Genomic DNA, 23,157 nt, shown 5'->3' with positions numbered 1-23,157 from the left:
GCAATTTAAATAAAAACTTGAAACTACAAAAAAATCCACACACATCGATAGGAAATGTTTGATTTCTTAGACTAAATTGCTATTGTACTTTGCATATATATTAGAAATATTCTTTCCTATATGGGAAATGCTTTATTTTTTTTTAAAGATTTCAAAAAATGAGTTGATGATAAATAAGTAGAGTAGTATGTATTAAACAATCCTTTCTTACATTTGTCAGAAGAGAAATAATCCACAAGGGTGTAGCAATATCTAGAGAAAGGTTTTGCCTGCTGATGGTGGTCATGGAAGTTTTTAAACAAGGAAGATCTGGGATGCACGTGGACTGAATAGAAAGGGACCTGAGGGGGGACCATTTTATTTTATTTTATTTTATTTTATTTTATTTTTATTTTTAAAAGATTTTATTTATTTGGGGGGGGGGAATTCTGCACCAGTGGGGGGAGGGGCAGAGGGAGAGGGAGAGGCAGCCTCCCCGCCGAGCAGAGATCCCAGACACAATCCCAGGACCCTGAGATCATGAGCAGAGCCAAAGGCAGATGCTTAACCAACTGAGCCATGCAGGCGCCCCGACGGGGACCATTTTAGATGCAAGAGAGGGGAGAAGTTCTTTTTCTCTCACGCACTCTATCTTTCTTAGTACCAAGGAGGTGTGCAAAGCAAGAACATGGTTACAATATGCATGAGCTTTTTGCATGAACATTGTGGAAATCAAGGACAACCTGTATGTATATTACTCTCCTGTCATGGATTACAAGTTTCAAAAGTGAGAGGGCTTATCCTTCTTATGGTGGAGTTGAAATGTACAAGGATAGAATTTGAGCCTTCTGGCTTCCAGTAACGTTTCTATTGTCGGTGTATTTTTGAGGAAGTTTATTTACTGTGGTAGTTGAATTACCATATATTTTTTATTCTAAACATCAATTACAACTTACATTGTTTTGATAACAGCTTTTTGTTACCTCTGGAGGCAGGTGAAAATGTATAAAATCATCACATTGATTATCATTCTTGAAATTGAGGATATACAATAATGAATGGTATTTAAGATGACTTCTGTCTCTAATACATGATCTGTAAATTTTGCTACATAGATGCAAATAACGCCATAACTACTACTTTTGCACATATGTAAAAGTGCAGTCTCCTTTAATTCAAAGTTTACTGGGATTTCTGGCTTAATTTCCATCCGGTTATTCAAAGCAGCTTCACTCAGTGTATATGAATACATCTGTGCTCCTGTGAGAGTGCTGCACGACTATTTCAATTGCCCATTCAGGCTTTCATTGATTTAATAAAGTAGATTTGTTTCCGCTTTTCTTTAGGGAAAAACTTGGGGAGAAACTAAATCTAAGTGGTGTAAGGAATATTAAAATCCTCTTGGGAAGTGTTAGTACAAAGTGTTTAAGTCTTTGAAATTTGCGGTTGATACGCCAAACTTCAGTGGAAACAGAAACGGGATGAAGAATCTTAATTCAAACGGTACTTAACTGAATTTACCCATTTTGGATTTTAATTTGAATTGTTGCTCTGATGGCCAGTCAGGAGCATTTTGGAAACTTCACTGAGCAAAGTATATTGCTCTATGCTCTGTGGTTATAGAAACCATCTATAGTGCATAGTTAATCACCTAGTCTCCTGAGGCAACTGTTTCCATCATTCTCCTCTCCTCCCTCCCTGCCCACGCCCCTGCATCTGTTTATTGGGCGCCACATCCCATCGATCCCACTTCGGAAGCGTCCCTTAAGTCTTAGGTTGGGCCCTCCTCATATATCCGATGGGTCATGGTGGTTTACATCAACCTGAAGAGATTATTAAAGATTTTTTCTTCTATTGGGTGGAACCGAGCACATTTCTACTACATGACTTTTGTTCTCTAATGATAAGCTCAATTTCCCCTAGGGAGTTCTAGAACGTCCTCCACATGCTCAAGAAGATCATCTCCCCTCAGTGGAAAAAACCTCCAGCAGCTCATTTTTGACTATAAAATGAAGTCTAAACTCCATTAGTTAGCATAAAGACCCTTTGCTACCTCGCTACTTTCCCCCTCTCTCCAGCCCTTTCCAGACCCAGCACTGCCCAACACACCTTCACCCATCTATGCTTTAGCCACTGCCAGCGACTCCCTATCCTTCAAATACACCACATCCTTTTATGCTGTTAAGCCTCCACCTGTGGCTTTTCCTCTGTGTCTAATACCCTTCTTCTTGTCGCGCTGACCTTGTCTGCCTGATGCTTCTCCTCATTCATCAAGGTCCAGTTAAAAATCCTCCTCTCTGTAGCTTTCTCACATCCCTCAGAAAAGAGTTGTTGCACTCATTAGTTCCTACATATGTCTGTTTTCCTTTTGCCACATTTTGTGGTAGTATTTTTGTCCCGTGTGTGTATCTCTCACTTGTGAGCTCCTCAAAGAGTAAGATGTTGTTTGCTTCATTCGTGTGTCTAAGGTCTGAGCAGAGTAGCACCTCAGAGCGTGGTTTATAACTGAGGAAAAAAATGCCTGGGAAATCTCCTGGTCTCTGAGGCCTCGGAGTCCAAGACAAGTACTGATGGAAACATATATGCAAAGAGGATTCTGTCAATAGAATGAAGGATAAAGGCTCAAGTAGAAAAGAGTTAAGAATTTGTATGTTAAATGTCCACTTGAGTAGTGAATTCATTTATATGTTACATCTGTGGCAAATATGTCAAAGGACTGAAAATGAAGGTTAGGGAACAGAAGGTAAAGCCCTAAGGGCCCGTCTGTGGCAAGAACGTTCATTCACTTTTCCTGTGAGGGCAGCTGAAGAAGACAGCTGGAGGGCTCCTCCATTACCAGCTGAGGAAGATCTCAAACAAACAACAGAAGTAGGTGGTTTATCTGCTGATATTATTAAAGGGCTTTTCTCTAAACTAGGGGCACTAATATGCTTCTAGTAACAGTTTTTTTTAAAGATTTCTTTATTTGAGAGAGAGAGCATGCAGGGGGAGGGGCAGAGAGAGAGGAAGAGAGAGAATCCTGAAGCAGACTCCCTGCTGAGCGTGGAGCCTACCGTGAGGCTCCATCCCAGGACGCTGAGATCATGACCTAATCTGAAATCAAGAGTTGGTCGCTTAACCGACTGAGCCACCCAGGCGCCCCCCTTAGCAGTTTTTGAGCTGTTGGATCAAATACCTCAATTGTCTGTTGGAAGTTACACCAGGCTTTTCGGGCCCGTGCGCATAACATTTTGAGACAAACCATATCTTTACCAAGATCACAAGGTCTTCGTCTTCTGAGATCTCTGATGTTAGCCGAAATGCTGTTTGACTGAGTGACTGAATTTGACAAAGTTCAGGGGGGGTTAAATGAGATATATGAAAAAGTAAATTTTCCGAAGTCTGTGTAAACTAGGCCAGATGGGGTAAGTATATGTTCTACAGCACAGGAAATTAAAATGCACATATTTTAAAAATATGAAGGAGTTAGGATAACGTGTAAAGAAGTTCTACTTTTAGGTTTTTCTTTCTTTTCCTGGTTCTGAGGGTTGAGTTGAGCAGACCTGCTGTGTACTGCCTTAGCTGTGTTTGCTAGTAACCGCAGATGGAGCATATCGAGGAGAACTAGGTTAGAAATGAGGAGCTACTGGGGCGCCTGGGTGGCGCAGTCGTTAAGCGTCTGCCTTCGGTTCAGGGCATGATCCCGGCGTTCTGGGATCGAGCCCCACATCAGGCTGCACTGCTGGGAGCCTGCTTCTTCCTCTCCCACTCCCCCTGCTTGTGTTCCCTCTCTTGCTGGCTGTCTCTCTCTGTCAAATAAATAAATAAAATCTTAAAACAAAAAAAAAAAAAAGAAAGAAATGAGGAGCCACAGATCATTCCCCCGTTTGCTTTAGCACTAGCATATAACTCATCCACTGTTGGGGAAACCATTTAACCTCTCTGGCCCTATGTTCCTTAACTATAAATGAGAACAATAATAGCTGCTCCTGATCCCACCCAAGTATCAACTGAGATGTAAGAAAGGGAAAGTCATGGGTAAACCGGCTGTAGGTGTACTTGACTTGATGGAAAATGTGCAATTGTAACTGTAGTTCCCATTTGGAAGAAGGAGGCTATTTTCTTCCCCCCTCAAACACTACTTTTTAAAAACTCAACAAACAATTTTAAAAATAACTAAAGCCATAACTTCAGGCCATCAATCAAAAATAACCTAAAACAAGCATCATAGAATTGTGGTGGAATGTTTGATATTAGTCTCTAGGGACATATTTGCAAACCCAGTTTGTTGGAAGCTGAATGTCTTGTGTGGAGAGGTCAAATACGAATTCTCCTGAGAGCTGATGAACTACTCTCCCATGAAACAAAACAGCTGACTAGAGCTTTCCATCTGGTCAATTTGTTCTATGGATACTAACAAAGGAACAAAAATGCTTTGATGGTTTTCTTGGAGGGATAACATTTAGAATCATTTAATTATAGAAGCTATTACTGAAATGGTGGTAAATATATCATGGTAATATATAACTATTTTATCAAACATTATATTCTTTAAAAATAAAAGAAGTAGAAGTCTTATACAATATGTAGGTTTAATACCATCCTCGAGTTTCCCCCCTCACTGGAGTATAAGAAAATTGTCAAGACCAAAAAAATACTCCTTTTAAGATGAAACTGGATATCTAAATGTCTGTCTATTGAGATCCGAATTTTCTGTTTTTAAATACATCATTAAGTTTGCTTCTACAATTTTGATCACAAAGGAACCACGAGCATTTGAACAGGCATAAGTTGAGTTTTCTCTGCTACTTCCTGCAAAATTGCTGTTATTCCTGTGAAAGGTGTGTTGGAAGAGCAGATCCAGTTCTTAGGTTGACTTAGGGTCTCCTCAAAGTCTTGTTTGAGGTTCTGATTCAGTGCAGGGTTTGGTAAACATAGAGACAGCACTAATAGGGTCAGCACATGGGAGGGGCAGGGTGAATGTTTCTTGTATATGAATCCCCCAGATCAACCCCATTTCCCGCAGATGGAGTCTATGAGGACACTGCAGATCTAATACAAATATTAGAAAGTATTCCACCAGCCTCCTCTGTATGCTTTTTGGAAAATCCAACAAATACTCTATGGAACTTGTCAAGGGTAGTAATTGTATCAGTTTTGTTTTGTTGGTCTTCCTTTCACTTGAAGATCACCTTCATCATTAACTACTGTCAGTGTGTAAACACTGGTAGCTGTTTTCTGAACGCGGAGGAGGGAGCGCCCTTGATTCTTCTATTTAACACTGTTTCTATCTGCTTCCCCTTGCATCTAACGACAACTACAAGCTTCTGAGCAAGAAGCCGATCTGCCATTGTAAGAATTAAGTCTACTGAGGAAGGACTGAATCTGGAACCTTGGCCATCTCTGTAACACTCACTCATCAGCTGATCACCCCCACAGGGCCAGCTGTTTAAGTGTGCGGGATCGCATGACAAATATGCCATGGTCTGGGGAATATACTTCATCAGAGAGAAAATACAATGTCTTTTGTACCTTTTTTCTCTCTCCATTTTTGAGATCGCTATCATGTGTTATAAAGAGATTGTGAATTGATCACTGTAAAGCCAAGATGGCAATTTTATTTTCCCCAACGTTCTAAAATAAACTCTAATTTCCCTGCATAATTAGTAATGAGAAATCTCAATTCTCAATTAGTTCATCTTAAGAGGATGACAAACATGTTCAATTTAAGCAGGTTAGGTTAATAACCATGGATCCGGGCACTGGGCCCAGTGCTCCAGTCATCAGTAGCTGATTCATCTTATCCCTGTATAATCTTGACAAACAAAAAGTACTTTCTATGATTTTCTTTTAAACACATATGTTTTCAAATATAAGAAATAAACCATCTTGGGGCGCCTGGGTGGCACAGCGGTTAAGCGTCTGCCTTCGGCTCAGGGCGTGATCCCGGCGTTATGGGATCGAGCCCCACATCAGGCTCCTCCGCTATGAGCCTGCTTCTTCCTCTCCCACTCCCCCTGCTTGTGTTCCCTCTCTCGCTGGCTGTCTCTATCTCTGTCGAATAAATAAATAAAATCTTAAAAAAAAAAAAAAAAAAAGAAATAAACCATCTGTTTTCTGATAAAACAGCATTAGAAACTATCCAAGAAAAGGAAGAGTGTTCTTTATTTGGAAGGTGGCCAATATAAAATGATAGATGTATTCTTTATCTAATAGATCCCATAAAGTAGTTTTTTAAATCCGTGACTTACCTAAATGACAACTCCAGTTAAACAAATTAGTTAGGAAGAACTTTAGCCATTCAACTAAAAGCAATAAATAAGATTTCATAATCAATCACGTCATTCTTTCCTGAGAATAAGCCAAGTCTAACCATACAATATACGGGCTTTCATATATCCTGGCATTAATGTGCATTATAGCTTCTGTTGGTTTATGATCTTCAAATTCATAAAACACGATGCTGAAAGAAGAGTTCCTTTTTGAACTTTCTGAAAGGAGGACAGCCTGTCAACAAGTTCTATTTCACCTTGGACTTAAAGCTGCTGACATTTCTGAATTTTAAAGTATATAAAGGCACATTTACAAATTATATTATGAATGTTTAATGAATGCCCTTTGTGTTTCTCTTAGATATTGTTTATATTCTACCTTTTATTATAAATGTTCTGGAGGTTTGTTGTATTTCTTATAACCATAATATAAATGCCCTGAGAGCAACACCGTGTCTTACTCCTTCCCGCACTCTACTTGAAACCTAGTGGTGCCCCATACTTATTGGGTGATCTTTAAAAATGTCTTGGATAAAACTTGGTAATTATTAAAGATGGTAATTATTAAAAGATCTCTATGTTATTGAAAGGGATGATGGCTCAAGATCAGGCAAATAAGCTGTAGCACCTCCAGTCTTAGAATCTTCTGCTGGGGGGCATCCTCTGATTCCCCAGTGGCTGGAAGCGCTCTGCAAGCATCTTTTCCTTGATTTCCGGAGTGGTAGCTCCAGATACTCTTTCTTTTCCTTGGAACTAATAGGCCAAATCACAGGATAACAAGGGTCCTATCTCTTTGCAAGTCTACCAGCAGTTTTGCAGATAATTGTAGGCACGGAGTAGGTATTGGTGTCTCTTTGGATCTTTTTAGTCTGTGCTCAAAATTAGTGGTTTCTGCAGCTTTTTGACTCCTACTGAGCCTATTGAGGGCGGGGAGGGGAGGGCTGGACCTTGGATGGGAGGAGCTCTGCCTGGCCCTTCACAGGCCTGGGAAGTCCCAAGCACTTCTGTGAAGCCCAGCAGCCTGTTACTAAGGGCTGGTGCTAAGGCATACACACCCCTTGTCACATGCATGACATTTCTAAGCTATCGCCAAAGTCTTTAATTAATTGATTAATTAATTAATTAATTAAAAAATTTTTAAAAAGTATTTGCGAGAGAGAGAGGGTGAGAGCGAGAGCGAGAGCGAGAGCGAGAGAGAGAGAGAAGCAGACTCCCTGCTGACCAGAGAGCCTGATGCAGAGAGCTCAATCCCAGGACCCTGGGCTCATGACCTGAGCCAAAGGTAGATGCTTAACCGACTGAGCCACCCAGTCGCCCCTATCACCAAATTCTTAGCTTTCAGTTGATTTTTGGGGACAGATAACAGTAACATTTTATAAAACCACTCAGTTATTAGCATCCTAATTTTTGGCATTTTGGCAACACCAAAATACATATATGGCAAAAAGAAAGGACATTTATATTCTGCCTTGCAAAGTAGAATATTGTAAATGATGTCCATAAATGGTGCTTTAGAGTAAATGAGGTAATACATATCAAAATACCTTAAAAACAATCATGCAAGTATATGCAAGTATAAACATTGCTGAGGAGGAAAGTATATAGGAATTAGAGTAATATAAGTGGAAAATGACAAAATTTTAAGAACATTTACAATTTGTTAGCCTAATAGTGTTGTAATATTTGGTATTGATCAAAGCCAGTCTTGGCTTCTTAGCAACTGACATTTCACTTAAAAAATACTTAGAGTCAGGACACCAGGGTGACTCAGTCGTTTAAGCATCCAACTCTCGATTTCAGCTCAGGTCATGATCTCGGGGTCATGATCGCAGGGTCGTGAGTTTGAACCTTGCTTGGCCAGGCTCAGCTTTGGGCGTGGAGCCTGCTTAGGATTCTCTTTCTCCCCCTGCCTCTCTTCCCCCATCTAGGTGCCCCCTCCACTCATGCTCTCACTCTCTTACCCCCCCAAAATAAATAAATAAAAATAAAAAAATAAAAAAACCCAAACTTGGGATCATTCTTGGAGAAACCACAAGACACAGTGTGATGACTAGACAGGAAAGATTTACTTTTCACTATATAGTGAGATTTACTTTTCACGGTCTATATAGCCCTTTGTACCTTTTGCATTTTGTTCCAAATGCATGCGTGGTATATTTTAAAAATTAAAATCTTAACACAAATCAAAAGACTAAATTTGTTCACCTCACTCTCTTGTTTCTAATCATAGAATATAAGAACTAGAAGAGATAGGTGAGTTACAACTCATTTTACAGATATGGAAGCTAAATTCTGAAGATAGTATTCAAGTTACTTTCCAGAAAGATTAGGAAAAATGGACTATATCTTCCAAATAAAACTTTGTAAGCACTTAATAGAAAATACCCACATCGCTAATCAAAATGAATTTTTAAAATATCACACAGTACTTTATTACCACATCTGTCATTTGCATGAATGTTAACAAGCTTCTTTTTAGATTAGATTACTGTGACCTATACAGGACCAAGTTGTTAAATAAACATGAAAGATTTTCTTTAAGATCGGCCAAAATTGGATGCCAGGTTAGTGACCCACTTCAAGAATCTTACATTTACCACTATTTTGGCAATTTTTCCACGATTTGTTTCTCAGCTCTGCTGTGTGTGACCTTGTTTTCTCAAGGAGAAAGAAAAATTTCCACCCTCCAATAAATTAGTTGCACAACCAGTCTTTCCTATAATAGTTTACTAAAAAAAACACCCAAAACCCCCAACAATCAAGCATTAGAACTAGGAGGGGGAGGGGGGAGAGACAGGAAGAGAATTTTGGGAAACTCGGGAAAAGGAATCCCCTCTGGGTACAGTTAGATATTTAGAGATAAAGCCTCTTCGTGCCGTATTTTGATATTTTTCCTTCCCTATAAAAGCATGCTTCTGATCCAATCCCATTTTGACAGAACCGCTAAATCTAGGAGCTGGGCGGGATGTGTTGGAATTCCCACGTTTGTTCCTTTCATCTAACAAGTGAGAAACCCTGAAGTTCGGGCGGTGCCTTGACTGGTTTTTAAAGCTGACCACGTGGCTCGTGGGCTCCGGTTTCCGGCCGCTCATGGAAGCCGCTGGTTGTGGTTTTCATAGAGAGGTGGGCAAAAAGCTGGGCTGCAGGGACGGCTTTGGTTACTGCTGTGATTTGTTCCAAAGGCGAAAAGCACGCAGCCTGTCCTGATTTGTGTCTGGCGCTCGGGGTTTGAATGACTGGCCGGGTGGCGAGCTCGCGTGCGGGGCGGAGGGCTCAAGCCGCGCCGCCGGCTGCAGAGCAAACCAGGACCCTCAACAGCTCACGGGCCCCTGCAACGTTCAAGGCAATTCGGCTTCTACTGGGTTCTTGCTTATTACAGCTATTATGGGTTTACTCTGGAGTTGGGAAGAAAAATCCAAAACCACATTTGGTTTTATTTCCTGGAGCCTCACCTAAAAAAAAAAAAAAAAAAGAAGAGGCAGCGACGTGTGTGTATGTGTGGCTTGTACATTTGTGCGTGTGTGAACACGTGTGGGTATGTGTGCTGTGTGGCGCGTGTGGGGGCGCGTTTGGGTTGGGGATGTGGGGCGGGGGGGGGGTAGAAGTTGATGTTAACTAGTTTTTCCAGTATTTCTGCCTGAAGCAAAATAATCTTCTTCCTACAAGAATGTGATTTAAAAAGGCACAAGGCAGAACTGTACCCTGTACTTCGGTGATGACAGTAAGCAAGAGTTTCAGACTACTCTCTCGACAGTTCAAAATGTGTGACCACTGGAGCGGTTGTAAGGTGATATTTAAAATCAGCTTTAATTTAATTTTTATCTGTTCTCAGTCTTAGAGGTTTAGATAAAGCCGGTTCTTGGTCTCTGTCAAAGGAAAATGACCGCAGTCGGAATGCGCACTGGGCAGTTGTGGTTTATGCCTACACAATGTGTTGGTCCCAGGTTGTTCGTGCTACGTTTGGAGAGAAAGTAAACGGGAAAATCTGTTATCGTTGCCTTGGAAACCAAATGTTCACAGTGTTAGCTGGCAAATACTGGTTACGATTTAGCATTATTTTCGTTTTCACCCAAAGCCTCACTCCGTGTGTGAATTTTTAAGGCACGCCAAGGTGTCACACACACACGGGCAGAGACCTCTCCTGCCTGGTTCAGGGCTGTGTCCCTGGCACCTAAAACAGACCCTGGCTCAACTATGTGTTGAATGAATGCAGGAAGAAAGAAGTCAGATGTTTGGCCGCAGAATCTTAAAGGGTTAGAGCCAAAGAGCCACTTTCCTCCTGTTTTATAAATAGAGGCCAACACAGAGTCTTTGGATGAATTGTGTTTCGATCAGGCTGCTTTCTGTGACCTTCATAATCCAAGCTCGTTAGCAGAGCATTCCAGACCTTTCATAATCTGGCTCTTTCACTTTTAAACCCAACAATAACCAGCAGCTTTCTGAACGGAGTGTACTTTAGTTCTGTGGGTTTCACAGGGAGCTCTGGAACACCAACTCTGGGCCATCCCCAATGCCTGGTGGTGAGGGTAAAACAGGTCTCCCGTGTGAAAAGCTTCCACCCTGGCATGGGAGAAAGACTCAGAAAATTTCTTTACCCATGACCCTTCCACCGGATGAGGAACCTGACTCTTGAGTTCTCACGGCTCTCGGTACTCCTCATACAGAGTTGGCCTTAGCTCTAGTTAGTCATCTTTCCTGCTCAACAGTAAACTTCAGGCGGGACAGATGCGCTGTTCCCACCAGACTCCTGGTGTCGAGCATCATCTCCGCATATGCTGAGTACTGAGTAAATATTGTGGACGGAAGGAATGAGGGCAGAAAGGAGAGACGACATGTGGGAATACTTGGACAAATGCATGGGGCGCTCTGGAAATTTCAGGAAATTTCTAGAAAATTTCAAGTAAAGCTGCTTCTAGAGCTATGTTGTGAAGGTTGAGTAAGGCTAATCTCGGGGAAAAGGTGGGGGAAGGTTCCTAGGCAGTGGGGCGTCCACAGGCTATGGAGGTGGTGAAGTAGCATGTGAGGGGTGTGGATGACAAGCCAGGGAGCAAGATGAGAGCAGCTTGAAGGGGGACAGCATTGCGACCATATTTGGACAGGAGAAAAGTCACTTAGAAACTAAATATTTTTACATGTCAGAGCTTTAAAAACTCAACTATACATTGGTATGAATATATTTAGCCTACTGTTTTGTTCTTGGTCAACTGAAGACCACGTTTTGTTAAAGCCAGTCTCTGACATACACTGTTAACTGAAAATCTCTGACGTGGCATTTCCACAGGTCACCTTGATGACTTAAATGTGTAAGAAACCAGGAATGCTTTTGTGAATTAAAAATCATGAGAGAAAAAAAATCATATGAGAGCTCTCATTTCCTCAGGTTTCTGTACTTGTCATTCAAAGGACTTTCTCTTTGGAAATTATGTGGATAAAGCGCTCCTCCCCGGCTCTCTGATTCTGCTGCACTTGAGGAGTGACTTAACTGATAAGTAACCGGGCAAAGGTTCCTCTCCAGGGTAACCCACTCTCTCCCCATTGCCGGTGGAAATTACCAGTGCATAGGCCTCAGCCCTGCCCCCTCACTGGAGGCAGCCCGCTGCAGCCGCTTAGCGCCCCAAAGGTGCTCTGTTACTGTGGGAGCCCATATGCTTTTCCCGCCCTGGGCTGGAGGGGGCAGTCTCTGGAAAAAAACCTTGTTTTCGGATTCAGCTTTCATAGTAATAAAATTGATAGTAAGTTGATTCACATATGACACCTGTGTCTACTTTGCGGTTGTCTTAGAACTCGAAAAGTAGAGAGACACGATGGAGTGGAGCTTTCAGACCCACACACTGGTTACAATAAAGGTGGTTTTATTCTTCAGTCTGTTTGTCGTGCTGCGTGTCTGTGTATGTGGGGAAGGGGAGGAGAGAGAGACAGTAGTCCATATACCAGCTTTTATTAACCAGGATGTTGAAAATTCGGATTTTCTGGTTATGCTAGCTTTGTGGTTTAAAACTTAAAAAACAAAATGAGGGAATGATTAGCATTATTTTTAAGCTCTTGGCTCGGTCAAAAAACAAACGAAACAATAAATATTCTAATTACCTTGATCAGAATAGCTGTTAATTCTTATATTGAGTGTGTTTGGGAATTTGACTTAACTGTTTTCTCTTTAGGTTATAGTTTATAGGGTTTTTGGATTTCAAGTATCAGTTTCCCAGGTGCAGTTTTGGCAATGGCATACATTTTTTTCTATTAATTTTTTCAGATCATTTGGGGTTTAATTGAATAACGTCATAAGTGAAATACCAGTGTGTGTTTTAATAATGATTTATGGTTGGGGCGCCTGGGTGGCTCAATTGGTTAAGCGTCTGACTTTCGCTCAGGGCTCAGGTCATGATCTCAGGGTCCTGGGATGGAGCCCATGTCAGTTGTGGTCGGGATCCCTGCTAGGGGGCGGCCGGGAGGGTGGTGGTGCCTGCTTCTCTCTCTCCCTTTGAATCTCCTGGTCCCTCCCCTGCCCCCCCCCCATGCACACTCTCTCTCTCTCTTAAATAAATGAATAAAATCTTTTAAAAAATGATTTATGGTTTACAAAGCGCTTTCATGTATATTACCTGAAACAGTGGTTTTTGAACATTTTAGTTTAAGAATTTATTTAGCATCTAATGAAAGCTATTTACCTCTTCTTAAGAATATATACATTTGCATGTATTCACAGAAGCTTCTTAAATCTGGTGAAGCCAGGGTTCTTGGAACCAGGCTTCAGATTAGAGGTTGCCTTCTTGAGCCCAAGGACTAAAATCTAGCCACTGCCTGTGTTTGTATGGCCTGAGACCTAAACATAGCTTTAACATTTTTAAAATGGAAAAAAAAAAAAAAAAACCAAAGAAGAATACAATGTTTTGATATGTGAAATGATAGGAAATTTAAATTTTAGTGTCCATAATTAAAGTTTTATTGGAACATGGCCACACTCTTCCATTTACATACAGTCTGTGGCTGCTTTATTTTTTTTTTAAGATTTTATTTTTATTTTAAGTAATCTCTATATTTACTGTCTGGCCCTTTACAAAGAATGTTTACTGATCCCTGATGTAAAGTTTCAAAGTATATTTTGTGTTTTTTTAGTTCTATTTCTTTGACTGTTAAATTATGCTTAAGTTTGGGATTTGAAAATGACTTCTACACGCTGCTTAAAGGAATATGAAATTATTTACGAAGTGACTTTTAAAATAATACTAGAAATCATTAATATGGTGTTTGGAAAAGTGTTTAATGACATGGCCAAATGGTTCTGCTATTGCTTTAAGTAAAAAAAAAAAAAGAGTATGAAGTGAATGATCAGTGTGATCTCAACCACAGAGATACTATTAAAGAGTAGACAACAAGTTTAGAAGAAAATACACTCAAATTTTAGGCCTCTCGATTGAAGTTATGGATTTTTTAAAACATTTTTACTGTTCGGTACTTTATAAAAATTGTACAATGTATCACTTTGATAATAAGGAAAAATAAAATATTGAACAAAATTAAGAGTACAGTTGTTTAATTAAAAAGCTCTCAAAGATTAGAATCTTCTGTGATAGTATAACTATAAAAATATTCAAGAGAACAAATTAATAGAGTGAATGTAATTATAAGACCAGAAATCGTTTTTAAAAATTAAATCTTACTTCCTTTAGGTAGCATGACAGCCTGGCGTCAGATGCTTTTTTTATTCCTGCATGCAAATTATATCCATGGATCTGCTACGAAGTGTTGATTTTTATGTTAAGACACAATTTTCCACAAAATCGAAGCATTGTTAGTTCTATACTCAGAGGCATTTGGTCAAAACTTCTGATAGAACATTCCTTGTTCATAGGAGACTCAGGAAATGGTCATCAACATATGCAGAGATTCACACTCTAAAGAAAACTGAACAATTTGACCAGTTTTTCTGTAAGTGCTATACTGCCTTGGTCTACTTGCTGATGAATGAGTGAATATATGAATGAATGAATGACCTTTATGTATGACTTTTTGGTTCTGTAAAAAAAAGTTTGTTATCCCGATCAGGACAACTATTAATACTCTTTTAAAACATACTGGCAGTTACATGACCATGTTAATTGAATTGTCTTATGAACAGCTCTAAGGAAAAGAAATCATTAAAGAGAACAGGATCGAGCTGGGAGACAGGAACCCCAGAAGCCTATTCCCCCACCATCGTCAGTGCTACAACTGTGATTGAATTGCAAACAAACCCAGAGAGTGTATTTTTAAATAATGAGAGGGGAGACTCTGATTTATCAAAGTCATCTACTGAAAAATACAACTCAGGCTCCACGTGGTGAATACAGCTCTGGCAAAAAACAAACAAAGGAAGACCTCAAATCTTTGCTCGTAGCAACAGAATTGTAACAGGAGAATTTGAGAAGAAATAAAAATGACTACTGTTACTATTCCTCTAATACAAAATTCTACAAAATAGGTGTTTTTATTCCATCTCTAAGGCAGGGAGGCAAACTCATCTGCCTGAGTTCACAGGGGACTCAACATGGACCAGATTTCAAAGGCTTGACTCTTATCTCTGTATCACACTATTGCCATTTCATTGACTTATTAGCCTTGTTTATTTATTTTATGAATTTAAAACTGTTTTCTCCTTTCCAGTGTGTTAACAGTCCAACCCAGAAGCAGCATTTGGAGGGTTACAGCCAATATTTCCCTTTTCTCAAACCAGATCTTAAAGCTTTCTGTTCCCTGTCTCCATTTCTCATTTTACAGGTCTTTGGAGATGTGTCTATAAAAGGCACTCATTTGCATCCTGCAAAAGAGTGTGTGAGATCTGGGAAAGTCAGCAGTCGTCGTCACAGTCCTTTACTCTAATGGGACAGATAATCTTATAGGAGATACAGATAAACAAATGAGATTAAGATGTGAGACCAGAGGGCACATTGGTAACGTGAGAATACTCAAAGGTGGTATGAAATGTGGACTTGGGTGGAGGGTGGTCTGTAAGTACTTCCTGGAGGATGCATCATCTGAGCTGAGGTCTAAAAGATGAGGGTGACTGAGTTGAGTGAGGTCTGTGTGCGGAGGGCTCTGCCAAAAAGTGCCTATGGAAACGTGACAGAAGAGAGGCATTTCCTCTATTCTTAATTTGCTGAAGGCCATTTGGTGTGAGTGAGCAGGTGTGTGTGTGTGTGCGTGCGCGTGCACATCAGTGCCATAGTAAAAATTGGTTTGGAGAAGAATGGAGAGGCTAAGTTATTATCATTGACTAATGATAATAATAAGTGGCACTTAACACTCTATAGCAGGCACCATAGCCAGTAATTTTAGTATAATATGTTTATTCCTCATAACAAACCTAAGAAAAAGGTATACCATCATGATCTTCGGTTTATAGACAAGGAAAAGGAGACACACAGAGACTAAGTGACTTCTTCAAGTTCCCAGACCAAGTGAGTGACACACCTGGGACTTGAGCTCCAGCCAGTCTAGCACGAGAAGCATGGTCCTTGGATGAGTATTATCAGCTTCACCTGGAAATCTTATTAGATGTGTAAAAACTCAGGCATCAACCCAGACCTACAGAACCAGAATCTGCATTTTAACAAAGACCACGTCCTACCTGAGCACCTTAACGTTTGAAGAGAACTGTTGTAATCCCCTAGACTCTATGGTTTCTCTTTAACCTTGAGAAGGAATCTGGACATTATCTTAAGTCCAGTGGAAATTCAGGGAAAAGTGTGAAGAAAGAGGTTGGCAAAATTAAACGTGGTTTTAGACCAATTGTTTTAGGTCAATTGTTGTGGCTTCAATACAGAGAATGCAATAGAAGAAGACAATTCTGGAGGCAGGGAGACCAGAGAAAGGGCTACTTTCACCGAGTAAAAGAAGATGACAGCCTGAAAGCAGGTGGTGGCGGTGTCAGAGGAGAAGCGTAGGTGAATGCACAAGGCAGCCTTGCCAGACTTGGAGATTCTTTGGGTCTCCAAAGATAGATGAATTGAGGGAGGGGAGGAGTTAGTTCCCCCAAATTTCTGGCTTGAGCAACCGGTTTCATCATGGTGTCATTTACTGTATAAGAGTGTACTTGAGGGAAGTAGGGTGGAGACTAGGAGAGGGAAATGATGAATTTACTTTTAGATTAAATTGTGAGATTTGAACTTTGGGGCAGCCAAGTAGAACTGTTTAGCCAGGACCAAAGAGAGCACTGGAAACCATATAAATGACAGGGAAGCCATATAAATTAATTGGGCATGTTGGAAGGGATCTAGGGAAAGTCCTCGTTGTCCCTGATGTCCCTCCCTTCACCCCCGTTTTACTCACCAGGGCCCAAGCCTGCTCTACGCCTTTCTGTTTTCAGCAGACAGTTGAACATTTAAGTCTATAGCTCAGAAAAGATATCTCAGATCTAGATTTTTGGATTCATTAGCCTATAGAACAGATGATAACTGAAGCGATGACATTGCCCAGGAAGAGAAAAGGAGTCCAGGATACAGGGGAGAAGAAGGGGAGCCTGCAAAACAGACCAAGAAGACTGGTCTTAGTGGGAGAGAACCGTAGGTTTGGTATGGAAGCCCGGGTAGAGAGTGTCTCAAGGTGGAGAAAGTGGAGAAGAGGGTTAAATTGATTTGAGACACTGAGCAGATAATGGAATGTCTGCTGAATTTAACAATACGCTAATAACCTCCATGAGAGCTGGAGAACACTGGTGAGGACGAAAGCCAGACTGCAATAGATTGAGAAGTGGGGCTCGGGAAGTAGAGATTAATGGAGTGTAGACAAACTTTCGGGAGATTGATCTATGAAGCTGAGGGAGAGGGGAACTATAGGAGCTCAGTAACAAAGGAGAGGCATTTCAAGGTGGGAAATTTGAGCATATTTAAGTGCTGATGGAAGAAGCCAATAAAGAAGGGAAGGTTAAAAACGGTGAGCCCTGAAGGGCAGGGTATGAGGTAATGGGCACTGGTTTAGATCTTCTTTTTCAGGTTCCAATCTACTGATAAGTAGATTTGGGAGGATGGTCAGAAAAACAGGAAGACCTCTCTGCAGTCCTCTAGTTCACATTCTGGGGTCTTCAGTGGGTTCATCCTATCACCCTTCCATCCTAAGCCGTGTTCTTCACAAAAGGAACTGTTCTGCTACTTGAATACTCTGCTTTTATTTCCATGACATGCTGTCCAGGACAAGTATGCCATGAATTCACGAAGCACCTGCTTTAAAAATTAACCCTTAAACTAAAATCCTCGCCTTCGCCTTCCCTGTCTTCAGGTGAGGACAGTTTAGAGAGACAGTTTAGGCGTTCTCCCACCCTAAGCCTTTTAAGGATTTGGGGAACCCACTGGCACCAAGGTGTGCCTGAAGCTGAGGTTTCTGGCTGCACAGAAAACAGCAGTTCATAATCAGGACCCCTGAGAATACTCAAGGACAGATTTCGGGAGTCTATCAACCCCAGATGTGTCATTGAAAAATCTATTTGCAACGGGCTTTTTTTTTTTTTTCTTTTCAGAAGAAGGTCCATTGATTCTGTCAGATTTTTAAGAGCATCTGTGGTCTGTGGAGACAGATAAATGCCCAAGCTCATCATTTCCAGGGGATAGAAAGGTAACCAAGAAAAATGATGACAATCAGAGAGGAAAAAGACAATGACAAGAACATGGAAGTACATGTTTGTTTAACTGACATCTGACTCAGACCTCCCCACGTGAACCCAAGGATTTGGTTTTCGATTCTAAAGAAATCATGTTTCCTAGATTGAAAACATAAAAAACAAATCAAAGCTTTTCCAACATGTTCTAGATGAACATTTATTTTCAGTATTACAGTAGAAAGTTACCAGGCTTGCCTAAGGAACCGAAATTAATCCACCTTTATTCAAAATGTTGTTGGCAAGTATAATAAAAAAAAGAAGTGAACTTGTCAGTGAGGTGAGGTGACATTAAAATGCAAATGTGCTGCTCTTGGTTAAGGTAGGACAGGCTCAGAATTGGCAACTAACGATAACATGTGGAAATAAGTGGAGCAGGTGTGGAAAACAGTTTACCTTCCCCATCAAACGATTTGGATCATGGCTTCAGGCATCTATCATAACAAATATGTTAAGAAATGCCTCGTATGATACATGGTTGCAGTGTCTGTGTTAAATATTAATCTATAGCCTTTGCTAATGAAAATGCTAGAATTTACACACGAGGATATTATGGATGTGAAATGACAGCTAAATGACTTGAGGATTTTCTTACATTTTATTTATAAGGATTACACATTTTATTAATGATTCATTTTAGTTTCCACATTTTTGAAACCCGAACTGACCCTGAGGAATTGCATTTGGTTTTCAAATGGCTGACAGACACCAACGGGGGCCTGACTACACTGGTGAGAAAGCGCCAACACATGTGGGAGGCTCGCTTTTGCTGCAGTAACGCAGTTTGCTTCAGGAAGCAGTGCTTTCGATTCCCGTAATAGATTATATATATGTGTGGGCCAGACACACAGACATTTCAGTTCAATCTTCCAAAACCTCACATTAGGAATGGTCTTGAAGCCTGCGTCTGTAAAGTAGGCAGATTTTTCTCGAAAATTGCAGGAATCTCACTAACTCACTTAAAACCTGTAAATGACTTCGAATGGTGCTCTGGATATATAAACCCAGCCATAAAATAACCACAGTAATAAAGTTAGTCATTCAAATAAACTAAGCCAAATAAATCCCCAGAATCCTGCCACCCCCTGTTTACGGCGATGAAGCTATACCCTCATGTATAAAGACAATTTTCGCAACAGAGGCGACAACTGTGGAGAGTTATCTGACCACTCTGTAGCCTCCGCATGCATATTATTGAAATGAGAAGTCTGAAAAGCTCAGCTTATAAAATCTGACAACTGTTGGCTCAACTGGCTTTTGAAGAGTTTCTAAGAAACTTCAAGATACACACTTACTTGCCAAGTAAAAATTTTCTCATAAGCAGTCAACCAGAAAGTTTGTAAGAATCTCTCATACCTAAAAAAAAATTAAAGCCAAAATACCACATAAAAAAACACAAAGGAAACATTACGGAAAAGAAAACAGAACTTACTTTTTCTTAAAGCTGCTTTTTCCTGTGATTTAAAGAGTAAGAAAGGAGAATATATGATGATTATTTTTTTCCTCCAGCACATTCGAATGTCAACTCCAAAAGGAACAGAACGGACCACCAGAGCTAGCTGAGGGTCCCTCCCAACTGCACCTTTTTCAGCCTTGTAGAAGGAAATAAGAGGGTGAGTGGGTTTCCTCCAAGTCTTGTGATGTGCACGTAGCTGACTCCTACTGGGCTGAAAAAGCACTCCCTGTCAATTTGTACTTCAAATTGTGAGTAACAAATTCTCTGCAGGATATCCTTAAAGGGAAATCCTACCAAAATTAGTATTTGGAATATCTGGATAAGCTCCAAAAAGTTTAAAATACAAAGTGTATATACAGACAACTCACATACATACTCAAGAAATTTCCACTGCTTAGACTAAATTAAGGGCATTTTTAATTTTTAAAAATTTGCAAAAGGACGATGTATTTTCTTTTTCCTTGATTAATCTGTTTTTTGTTTTTTTGAATTTTGTTTTGTTTTCTTGTTTCCTGATGACTCTCTGAACCTATCTTTTAGGTTAGAAATGGTTGCGCTACAGAGCTTTTCTGTTGAACTATCTGGAAAGAGATGAGGCCCCATGTTCTTACCTGCAAAATTTTTGGTGGCTTGAGAGGTAAACCCTGGGTAGTGGCCTCTATCACTGCCTTCTTGGGAAGTTTGAGAACTTTGAGCCTTGGATTGGACTAGAATAACTCCAGGTAGTTACCTGCTTCCTGAACCTCACTGTGGCCTCACCATTCCCTGCTTTTGCCTATGGCCTATGAGCTGGCAACAATTGTTACGTCACGGCATGGCTGCGTGACTTCATTTAAACAGAGACTTGTCTGGTCTTCTGAAATCTGTGATTAAGAAAATGAAAGGTGGATTGGGGCGCCTGAGTGGCTCGGTCGGTTAAGCATCTGCCTTCGGCTCAGGTCATGATCCCAGGATCCTGGGATCGAGTCCCACATTGGGCTCCTTGCTCAGCGGGAGCCTGCTTCTCCCCCTACCTCTTCCTGCGACCTACCCTGCTGCGTGTGAGTGTGCGCTCTCTCTCTCCCTCTCTCTCTCAAATAAATCTTAAAAAAAAAAAAAAAAAAAGTGGATAGTGATTTCGAGAGCTGGATCTAAAGAAATGTTTGAACATTGCACTAATCCAGAACAGGAATTTTTTGTGGGTCAATGTGATCCATAAAGCAAATGAATCTCTACTTGAGGCTGTTTCTTTGTTTTATAAGGTGGGGTGAGAGACGAAATGTTCTGCCTTAACCCCATCTAGTCCCAGGTAAAAACTGTTCTTGTTCTAAGTGCTAAAGGAATTATGTACTAATATTTTCTGAGACTGAACTCAGGTATGTGCTATAAAAAAACTGGAGTTAGGGAAATGCAAAGCCAGTCAGCTGTGTGCATTGCTAGTCCCCTGAATCTGGTGATTAAGATATGAAAATGAAAACATGGTGTGCGGCGACAACAAATCGATTCAGTGAAAGGACACAAGGACATTCAACTAGTAATAGATTTTAACCCTCGTGATATTACTGTTAGGTATTGTTTTTATCCTTTTCTAGGTGAGAAAGTGGAGTCTTGGAGATAAAAAACTGCGTATGTTCCCATCTAATTATGGGGCCGTCCCCCTCTTTGTTTATTCCTATGCATCCTGAGAGGGTAATCTACGGTCACTGATAACTTCTGGTCCTCCGGCTTCCTCCTCACAGAGTTGCCATAGGTCTTCCCCCTGAACCACTCTGCCCAAAAAGCTTCATTAAGTTCATCAAAGGTCTTAATTAGCACTTTAAAGGGAGCGGTCTTTAACCTTACCTGAGATTTCTCATCTCTGGCCATGTCTATTTCTTTTTGAAATCTGCCCTTGGTTTCACTAAGTTACACGCTCCTGATTCCTCCTCGTTCTTACCATCCTCAGCCTCCTCTCCCCTTATTCATCTCACCCTCCTAGAGCTTCCTCCTCGTTCGGCAGGCTTCTCTGCACACTGTCCATGGCGCTCCCTATGGAAACATTAGCAATTACCCGACTCCCAAACCCGTATTCTCCATTGTCATCACTCTCTAGGGCTCCAGACCTGTCTCCTGTTGTCTGTTGGCCGTCTCTGTCTACCGGTCCCCAGGCACCTCCGACTGAAAGGTCCCTAAGAAACCACCTCATCATCTCCCCACTCCAAACCTGCTCGTCTGCGGGAGTTCCTCTCGGGGCATGACACAATCCTCCAAGCCGTCATCTTTGACTGTCCTCCCTCATTCTCCACCAGCCCCATCATTCGTCCCCTTCCCCAAGTTCTGCTGCTTCTACTTTGTTAAATCTTCCTCAGATTTGTCATCGCCCCTGCATTCTGGTCCTCACATTTCTCACTTGGATTACTGTCTCAGTCCTAAAATGATTGGTATCTGCTTCAGTCTGGTCCCCTTCTGTCATTTCTCTACATCGCTATAAAACAATATTTTAAAATATCAGTGTATCAAATTATAAAATACCTGCTTCTTACAGAAAACCTGGAACAAAAATTGAAAAAAGAAAATTTAAAATGACTTGCAATCTAAGAGACAGTCACAACCCAAATCTTAGCCCTAATCTCTTTAGAATATTTTGTATGCATGCATAGAACTATACAAGGAAATGTTTATGTAAATGTATTTATGCAAACGTTTATACAGAATAATTAGAAAACCAAGACCACATTATATATAGTTCTGCATCCTTTTTTACTTAATATACTATGAATGATTTTCCAAATCAAACATTTTTAAAGTGGTTGTGAATAAAGGCTACAATATAATGAAATATTAAATGTATTATGGAATAGTGTTCTTCTCTCCGATTTGTTTTCTTCAACACCAGAACTCACCCTGAGCGTTTATAGTGTATGAATCACAAGGACTTAGATTTCAGTAAGAAAGGGAGAAGGAGAAGAATACAGAACACTCATTTTAAATTCATTTACATTTACTAGGTACTATTTAAACAACTATGTATTCTATACTTACCATGTGTCCTGGTAATTCCTTCAAGGAATTATCCAATCTGTAAGTCTACCTATAGAATCAAGTTAAAGGTACATTTTAGGTGAGTAGACAAGCTCAGTAGGAAAGCAATTTGATCAAGTGCTTTTTCTTCTTCACATTGAACGGCAAGAAACATAAGAGAAAACCATTGAGACCTTTGTCTTAGCTTGACTAGTCAGAGAAAGGTGTTTTTTTTTTTTTTTGGTGGACTAGCATCTGAATAAGCAAGAGTATTTCAGAGCCAAGGAGACCACCTCCTTTCTGTGTAAGACAGGTTGTCCATGCTCGTCTTTGACAACAGGCTGGGAAAAAGACTGCTACACGTTAAGTCACATTTTACTTTTCAGATAGGAGAGACACTGATTTCACAAATAATATAAAGGATTTTGGTAAGTTGTCAAACGGCCTTTCAGAATGGGTGGCCTTTTAAAACTCAAATCTAATTACCTTATTTTCCTGGTTAATCTTGAAAAGGCTCCCCTTGTTTTGAGGAAAACGGCTTAACTTTTTCGTCTAGTGTACATAATAATGTCAGGATCTCTCTCTGGTCTCTCCAGCATCATCTTACCCTACTTCTCCAGACCATTTTTCGTATTTCTCATACTTAGGGTTTCTCAGATGTCTCATTATTTCATATTAGTTCACGTCTTAGTACTTCCAGATCTCCTCTTCTCTCCCAGAAATGCCTGCCTGCTTTCCCTTCTCCTATTTTCCCAAGGCTAGTCCTACTTTTCTTTCAGGACTCAGTTCAGAAGGTCACAGTTCAGAAGCCTGTTTAGTTCCCTCCAGCTGCGCAAGACAGTTGACTTTCATTTCCTCCCCCACAG

The 23,157-nt window shown here is 40.6% G+C and overlaps 1 protein-coding gene across 3 annotated transcripts in view; it reads right to left on the bottom strand.

Moving 5' to 3' along the window:
- The window catches only part of FHL5 (four and a half LIM domains 5), a 47,094-nt gene extending 27,594 nt beyond the window's left edge, over positions 1–19,500 (bottom strand). For 2 of the 3 annotated variants that reach the window (XM_008705032.2, XM_008705028.2), the window contains exon 1: positions 19,289–19,478. The gene's annotated coding sequence lies outside the window, so the exon portion shown is untranslated. Of the gene's footprint in view, positions 1–19,288 lie in introns of all 3 variants that reach the window. The other variant, XM_008705029.2, reaches the window with a different exon arrangement.
- Positions 19,501–23,157: the final 3,657 nt, after the last annotated feature.

Source organism: Ursus maritimus, unplaced genomic scaffold (assembly GCF_017311325.1).
Source record: "Ursus maritimus isolate PB19 unplaced genomic scaffold, ASM1731132v1 scaffold_13, whole genome shotgun sequence".
In the NCBI taxonomy this organism is placed as follows: Eukaryota; Metazoa; Chordata; class Mammalia; order Carnivora; family Ursidae; genus Ursus; species Ursus maritimus.
Note: the sequence above shows the minus strand (reverse complement) of the source record. Positions and strands in the feature narration are given on the sequence as shown.